The 9,087-nt window shown below is 41.8% G+C and overlaps 1 pseudogene; it reads left to right on the forward strand.

The window, feature by feature from the left end:
• The first annotated feature begins 2,009 nt into the window (after positions 1–2,009).
• LOC114492631 lies at positions 2,010–3,479 on the forward strand (annotated as a pseudogene).
• The last annotated feature ends 5,608 nt before the right edge of the window (positions 3,480–9,087 follow it).

Raw genomic sequence — 9,087 nt, forward strand, 5'->3', positions numbered from 1 at the left:
ATGGAAAATTTGTGCCACATTTCATATCAAAGCCTCTCTCAGGAAACAGGACTCTGAAGACACTCACAGTATGAGGTGCCTTGGGGGTGTTTGTGAAGGAAGAGGCGGCCCTGCCTTTGCTCCAGAGAATCACACAATCTCTCTGTCCCTCCTCCCCACACTATGAGACACTTTCCTCTTCATTGTCTCCCTCAGCATCGGAAATGAGTCCTTGTCAGAGTATTCAGCACCAGCGGAACCCACCTCTGCAGTGATGCATAGGCAACAGTCACAATTCCTTTGGCTGCAAACACAGGCTGTAAGTACACTAATCAGAGACCTGGGCTTCCCGCCTCCCCCGCCCACCCCCAAAAGGGTGTTTCTCCTCTATTAGCTTCCCCTCCAGTAGCCCCCACAGAGCTGTGGCTTCTCTGTGAACAGCCAACCAGATCCCTGGGCCTGATCACAATGAATGTCAATTGCTGCTTCACATGTTTGTCTCTCCCACAGAACTGTGTGTTCCCTTAGGACACAGCCTGGCCATATTCATTGGCTTATATTGTGGGCTGATTAAACATGTTGAATAAATGAATGGAACAATTAGTGACTGAACTCTCAGATAGGCTCTGATAAGCTCAAATTAAAGTGAAAACTATCATGGGGCCAAGTGATACTATTTCAGAATACATTTGCATTCTAAAAGCCTTTCACCCACCTAGTAAAAGGAAAGAGAATTTTAAGCACCTAGTAGTTGGAAGGAAGAGAAGTTTGGGGAAAATCCAGTGGCACATCAAGGGCAAAAAAAGAACAAGGGGAGCCCTCAACACATTATTTATAGAGAATATAAAAGCAATAACAAATCTGACCAAAATCAGTTTAGTTTTATTATCACTTTTATTATAAAATTGCATCAGCAACACAAATGTCATTGATAAAATACTCCTCCCCCAGAAAAAATCTTTAATTGGTCTAAGCTTTAAGCCATTGCTGAAGTTTATGGTTGATATTAATAATGTGTGTCCAATGATCATATTTTTATAACTTATCCTGAGCCAGGACTCTGGAGCTGGGAGTCAGAGCAACAGCTTCTCCTAGCATGGTCCTCTCTTACTCCAAGCCTGGCTGGTAAGGCAGTGGTTCCATGCTAGGAGCACCTAAGAACACTTCAGTCTACTGTCCCATCCTCCCCCCATCTACCAAGTGCTCAGCTCCTAAAGTGGGGGGTCCCACTCACAGTAAAGGGTGCCATTATTCCCATTCCCAGCTCCAGAGCTCTGGGTCAGAAATTTTGTCTGGGAGGACAAACAGATTATTAAACAGTGACCACAGAAACTTTTCCTTTAAGGGAACCTGAAGTAGTTGAATTTTTCTATAGAGCAATTTATGTCTCTAGAGTATTGTAAAAAACAATAGAGCAATCAATCAGCCAGCAATAGTAGAATCTAACAGCTGGGAGTGGTCAGGGAAAAAGAAGACTAAAGCCCTACTCAACAATCCCACAGTGACTGTGGGCAAACCCAAAGCCATGCTTCCATGAGGAGCAACATCAGAAGTCTAACACTGTGTATGTATTTTGGGGGATGGGGAAGTGGGGAGGTGGAGGTAAGAAGGAGGGAAGTGAAACTTCTAAAATAATACAATCACTAAAAAAAAACCTAAATAAACAAATAGTAATAACAAACCTTGGGGAGGGAGAGAGGGGAAGGATGTCTAGTTTCAGACAAAAAATTAAAATATATGCAAAAATAGGAAAGTATGACCCATATACTGGACAGATGATGAAAAGAGGCTGTGAGAACAAACAGATGGTAGAATTGACAGAAAAAGACTTAAAAGTAGCTGTAATAAATCTGTTCAAAGAATGAAAGCCAACCATAATTAAAGAAGTAAAGAAAGGTACGATGATAATGTCATCAAATAAAGAATACCAACAGAAACATCAAATAAATTAATATATGAATGAATGAATAAATATAGACTTTTTGCAGCAGATTCACCTCTAATATTTGCAGAGATCAAGATAAAAGTAAAGGCCTGTCTACCATATGACTAAATATTTCAAAATTTTAAATCAGGTTTTCTGACATCAACCACCAAAGAATCATGCTGGAAGAAGCAACAATCTCTCCTCCTCTTCTCCATCATCCTCTTGGCAGCCACAGTAAAACAACTATGCCTGAGTGTACCTCCATTCATGTTGATCAGGCTGGTGTCCAGGTTGGCAATGCCTACTGGGAGCTCTACAGCCTAGAGCACAGCATCCAGCCTGATGGAGAGATGCCAAGTGACAAGACCATTGAGGGGATGATGACTCCTTCATACCTTCTTCAGTGAGACAGGCACTGGCAAGCCTATACCCAGGGTGGTGTTTGTAGACCTGGAACCCACTGTCATTGATTAAGTTCACACTGTTCTTACACCCTGAGCAGCTCACCACAAGCAAGAAAGATTCTGCCAATAACTATGTCCATGGACACTACAACATTGGCAAAGAGATCATTGGCCTCATTTTGGAGTGAATTCAGAAACCAGCCAACCAGTGCAAAGGTCTTCAGGGCTTCTTGGTTTTCCACAGCTCTGGTGGGGGAACTGGTTCTGGGTTCACCTCTCTGCTGATGGCACATCAGTCAATTATGGCAAGAATTCCACGCTTGAGTTCTCCATTTACCCAACCCCTTTCCACAGCTGTAGTTGAGCCCTATCATGCCACCCTCATCACCCTGGAGAACTCTGATTATGCCTTCATGGTTGCTGATGCTACAACATCTGTCACAGAAACCTCAAGACTGAACACTCAACCTACACTAACCTTAACCGCCTTATTAGCCAGACTGTATCCTTCATCACTGCTTCCTTCAGGTTTAATAGAGCCCTGAATGTTGACCTGACTAAATTCCAGAGCAACATGGTACCCTATTCTGGCATCCACTTCCCTCTGACCACATATGCCTCTGTCATCTCTGTTGAGAAAGCCTACCATGAAGAGCTTACTGTAACAGAGATCACCAATGCATGCTTTGAGCCAGCCAGCAAGGTTGGGAAATGTGACCCCTGCCATAGTATATATTCATGGTTTGCTGCCTGTTGTACTATGGCAACATGGTTCTTAAAGATATCAGTGTTGCCATTGCCACTATCAAGACCAAGTATACCATCCCGTTTGTGGACTGGTGTCCCACTGGCTTCAAAATTATTATTAATTACCAACCTTGCAATGTGGTACCTTGTGGAGACCTGGCCAAAGCACAGTGAGCTGTGTGCATGCTGAGCAACACCACAGCTACTGCTGAGACCTGGGCTCATCTGGACCACAAGTTTGACCAACACACCTTTGTCCACTGGTACGTGGGCAAGGGCATGGAGGAAGGAGAGTTTTCTGAGGCCTATGAGGACATGGCTGCCTTTGACAAAGGATTATGAGGAAGTTGGTGTGGATTCTGTTGATGGAAAGGGTGAGGAAAGAGAGGAATACTAAAGGTAAAACAACGCAAATGTACTGCTTTTACAGGGAAATTTATTCTGTTTTAAATATTGAAAAATTGAGGTCTGATCAGTTAATTTGTACGTAGTGATGTATACTCTCATATACAGTTACTGGCTTATGCTTTAAAATACAACACTTTGTTACAGACCCAACTGGCCCATTTCTCTGATGGGTTAACAAACTGTTTTTATATGTTTTATCCTCACTTTTTGAAAAATGTACCTGATAATGACTTAGATATTTGAGGTATAACTCTGAGCAACATAGCTCACCAAATCCCAGCTCTATCTCCCAACCTTCCCCCAAGAGTTGCCTTTGGAGATGGGCTTAGAGCTATGAGAGGAGGGGCCTCTGGGTTTCAGGCACCCCAGAGCATGCTGTAGATGAGAATATTTGTTCTCAAGCTTGAGCAGGCCTCCGCATCATCAAGAAGGCTGTTAAAACACTGGTCACACCCTCAAAGTTTTTGACTCAGTAGTTCTGAGTTAGGGTCCAAGAATTTGCATTTCTAACAAATTCCTAGGTGCTGCGATACAGATGTTTTGGAAACCACATTCTGAGAATGACTAATCTAGGAAGGACAACAGGCCCTGAATGGGCACAGCTCTATTGCCTTTGGGGAGGGCTTCAGCTGAAGGAGAGCTAGAGCAGAGTCTTCTTAAGCACAGGACCCTCTTGTCCAGGGCCACTTGGCAGCAGCAGAATGTGTACCAGACAGCCTGGGAGAGTACAGAAGATAATGCATAAGGGGACACCAGCACCTCTGAATGCAGCGTTCTTCAATCATTTGACCAGGACACATACTCCCTAGAAACAGACCAGCCACTTTACTCCAAGTCCAAGTGCCAGGGGGCACAAAGATGCTCTCATTCTTTCTATCAACAGTCATGGGATGGCACAGCAGTAGGGTCAACTGAGGTTCCATGGAGAACAGGGGTTACTTTGTTCACTCTGAAAAATGCTAACTAAAGTCATTGAGTACAGAAACTTTTTCTGGCCTATCATCTATTAACATCACGTGCAAGTATTTTGGGAAGCACAATCATGCCCTGTTTAACAGGAAGTTCAACAACCTCATTCATCAAACTATGAAAAAGGTAACCAAGTGATCAAGTGGAAGATTTATTTTCTTTCAAGAGTTTTCAAAGGACTAAGTTGTGAACAGCAGAAGAAAAGACTAGAAACAAGATGACATGGTTAAATCAGTGTCCATTGTCTTCACCTAAAGAGTCAGAGGAGTAGTTCTATAGGCATTCGAATAAACACCTACCCGGCTAACGGCATTTTTGTCCAACAAATTGATTTTATGATATAATATACAGCTACAGTCTTACTTTACATTGGACATACCAAAGCTGGAGTAACCTACTTAAAAAAATAAAAAAGTCCAGCCCTGGCTGTGTGGCTTGGTTGGTTGAGTGTCATCCCATATACTGAAGGGTTGCAGGTTCAATCCCTGGTCAGGGCATATACCTAGATTGTAGTTTCAATCCCCCATTGAGGCATACATGAAAGGCAGCCAATCAATGTTTCTCTCTCACATTGATGTTTCTCTTTCTCTTTCTCTCTCTCCTCTCTCTCTCTCTTCCTCCCACTTTCTTTTCCTTTCTCTTTCTCTATAATCAATGAGCATGGCCTTGGGTGAGGATTAAAAAAAAAGTTCAGGTCTTCTTTCAACAGGATGGCCATGACTAAGGTCTGAAAACAGCAAGCCATGAACAAGCTGCAAATAAGCTAGTCAGCCTCAGTGGGCCTCTACCTCACCTACAACAGACTTTCACATCTGGAACTACTTTTCCTTCCATGTCGGTCGGGAGGACACCATTAGCCTTCTAATTTTTCAGAGCAAGAGCCAGCACACTGAGGAAGTAACTTTCTCAAGGTCACAAAGTATGTCCCCCCAACCCTGGCCCTCGGCCCCTGATTGACTATCTCTCCCAGGCAGGTGATGTGTGCCGAAGATGAAGGGTTAATGTTCAGTTTAGCCTCTTGAAATAAACCCCCCTGAATTCACTCAAGGACATCCTTTAAATTCCTTTCCTCCAGCACTTTGTTTGCAAGCCCATAAATAGCTCCTCTTCAAACACATACTGAAAGCCCAACCTAATAAAAGAGGCAAAAAACTGTTTCTGAGCCGAAGTGCATATTGTATTTGTACAGGCCAGAGCTATAGTGTTCACTCTGATCTCAGTTTAAGTAAAAGGCAAAGAATTCAAGTACAGCAGTCTCATTCTTGAGACCTCCATGAAATGGGGACATTTTACTCCCCCCAATGCCACTGCACATTAAGTACTAGAAGGCTGCCTGTTCTCCAGCCAGTACAGATTGAGATGCTCGGAAGCCCTGGTTGTAACAGTGACAGAACATTTGGGGACACTTAAGCTAAAAATTAGAAAAAGGAAATGTCTCCTGTTTTGTTGTTGAAATTCTCCTTCTCCTTCTCCCTTAGCTCACTAGCAAACAGTGATGGTGGTGGATGACAGAGGTAAGGAATCTTCTTTTGGGTTGTTCTCTAAAAAGAGGCTAAATGCTATTTTTCCGTGCTGACATAATACTGGAAGAGATGCTTACAAGTTATCTGATTCAATTCTCTAATTTTACAAATAAGAAAATCTACACCAGAGCATTTGAATAGCTTGCCTTAGGTAGGTAGGTGGTAGGTAGGTAGAAGGTAGGTAGGTAGGTGGGAAGGAGGGGGAGAGGCGGGAGGGAGGTAGAAAGTAGGGAAGTAGGTAGGTAGGAGGTAGGCAAGTAGGTAGGAGGTAGGTAAGTAACTGGTAAGAAGTAGGTAGGAAATAGGTAGGTAGGTGGTAGGTACGTGGGTACTCTGCCAGAAACCAGGTCTCCTCATCTGGCTATATACTTCTTTATATGCACAAAACAAGATCAATCAAAGATTTAGATAATTCTTGTACAAAAGCTTTTCAATTCATTCTTGTTTTTAAAGACTATTTATTTATTTATTTATTTATTTTTAGACAAAGAGGAAGCGGGTAAGGGGAGAAACAGCAATGTGTGGTTGCCTCCTGCATGGCCCCCACTGGGGACCTGGCCCACAACCCAGGCATGTGCTCTGACTGGGAACTGAACCAGCAATCCTTTGATTTGCAGGCTGGCACTCAATCCACCCAGTCACACTAGCCAGGGTTCAATTCATTCTTAAAATAGTAACTTGGCTATCTGAGGTGATTGGCTAAACTGTGAAAAAAGAATATCATAAAGACTTCAGAGCCCCTAATAAGTGACTAGCCAGTAACTCTTGTGATATTCTCTTCTGTTTTTCCTCAATGTTTTTAAAATTTTACATGAACAAAAGAGTAAAATAAAGTGATTTTATGACTTTTCCAGTAGTTTATATGAGTTTCTCAGGATCCCAGCTGCTTTATTCTGGTTTCTGTTCATATTAGCAACACCTCCTGCCTGTGACACATTATGAAGTGAATGTGGACATAACAAGTTGCTAACACTGGTCGATTACTGAATTAATTAAAAGAAAAAGAGGCTGGGACATTGACCTGAAGAAAAAAATATACTCCCTGATGTCTTGTCTTGTGGCAGCAGTAGACACAGATGGCCTGTTAGAAACAAAAACTTCTCTCCATTGGGAAGAGTCTCCTTTAGAAACACAGCGTCCATTATTTCAGGAGGGCATTTAAGGACATCGATTTCTTGGCTGGGAGACCTTGCCTGGCAGACTTCGACGGTTTGCCTAGTGCTGACATCCACTAGAGGGAGTCAGGTTCCTTCTTTGTTTAGCTACAGGGAGAAAACTTCCTAAAGCTGCAGTCTTCTGAAATACAAACAAAGCCACCATGCGGAAGCCAGGAGAGGATGAAGGTGTCAGTTCCTCCTCCTACACGTCTTTATTTGGAGATCATTTAACACATGGATTTAGCTCTTCCCTCAACATAGGGTTCTGAGGGACTATCCGAAGTATATCACAAGTAGACAGCAGGAACACTGGACATCACCTCACACAGGAGGGCCAGCCTTAAGTCCATTCTGGAGTGATGGGTGGGAAGTAGAAGCTAGGAAGGCACCTGTGATCTTGACTTACAAGTGGAAAATGGTCATTTCTGATCTCAGTGATATTCTAAGCATACGGAACAACACAATAGCAGTTACTTCATTTCTTTCTGACTTTGGCCACACCCAAAGGTAGTAACTTTCTTAGCAAGCAAATCAAGCAAGAGCCCCTTTTTCCTTAAAAATTACAATGCCTTCCTCTGACCAATTTCTGCAATTTAGTGTTAACAAGACATTTCTTGGGGTCTTCAAGTTTCCTTATAAAATCACCACAAATATATGGGGGAAAGGTATGTTGTAGTATTATCTATAATACCAGATAAAAAAGAGATTGGATGTGCCATAGCAAGGGAACAGTAGAAAAAACCATGATGAAGCCACAGGATGTCATATGACGACTCCTTTAAAACCATGCTTTAATAATAATTTTAATGACATGAGAAATTATTGCAAATTTGTTAAGTAAAATATAGCACATTGTAGATGTGATGTGCAAAATGATCTCAATCTTTTTTTTATTTTAAAGAAAGGCAGCAACATGCTAATTCTGTTTCTCTGAAAGTTACAAATGGACTTACATTTTCTGTCTTATTTTTTGTATTTTCAAAAAAAACCTGTTTATATGAATACTTACTAATTTTATAATCAGAAGGAATTTATGTTGTGCCATTGTCCTAAGAAAAGTGATAGTTTATTTTTTGTATGTGTCAAAAGGGAGATTTACACTGCTAACTGAGAACAAGGGATGGTTGATAGGAGATTGTAAGGACAGGCATGGGCTGGGTGGGGAGTGGGTGGGGGCAGTGAATTGACAAAAAGGGAGATTGAGCAACAGGTGGTATTAGGATACTAAAGACTTGTTTCACCTGCCTCCCTGGTAAGAGGGCAGCTCTGGGCCCAGCCAATGACTGTTCTCCAGCATCAGAAAAAAAAAAAAGAATGACATTATTGAAGACATTGCCTAATAAAAACAAGCCATTTCAATGTGGAGGAAATTGGTATATGGACTTTGAGATCTTTGCTTGATAGCTCTGTGAGGCAGAGAAAACAGAAAAGCCAGTTACCATTTAAAGTTTTATTCTGCGTAGCTCAATTCACATTGATTATGAATAGTCCAAATAATGCTTAATAAGCTCTAAATGGTTCTATTTCATAGAATTCATTTGGTCATTTGCAAATGTCTCCTAATGGTTGTGTTTTATACATAGAAAGACAGTTGCATTATGTGCCATGGAGTGAATATATTTGAAATGGAAGAAAGGGAACATTACTTGGTAAAGTGATATTAGCAAGAAATTAGCACCTGGATGACTATTTCCAACATGTGTTATTATTTAAAAGAAAGCTTAGAGGTATCTCTTCTAGGTGCTATAAGTCCTTCTTCGACCTAATTTCTTTCCAAGACTTTGGATAGGCAATGGGAAATCCAGAGAGGTCGTGTCTAGAAGCAGAGTGGGTTGGGAAGAAAGGCAAGAAAACTAGAATGCCTGACTCAGAATATCTGGAAACATGCCTATGATACCCAAGATATTGTTGTCGAGCCCAGGAGTCTAAATAACAGTTTTCCCAGTTACTTTAACAATTGTGTGTATCTCATC

Source organism: Phyllostomus discolor, chromosome 1 (assembly GCF_004126475.2).
Source record: "Phyllostomus discolor isolate MPI-MPIP mPhyDis1 chromosome 1, mPhyDis1.pri.v3, whole genome shotgun sequence".
Taxonomy (NCBI): Eukaryota; Metazoa; Chordata; class Mammalia; order Chiroptera; family Phyllostomidae; genus Phyllostomus; species Phyllostomus discolor.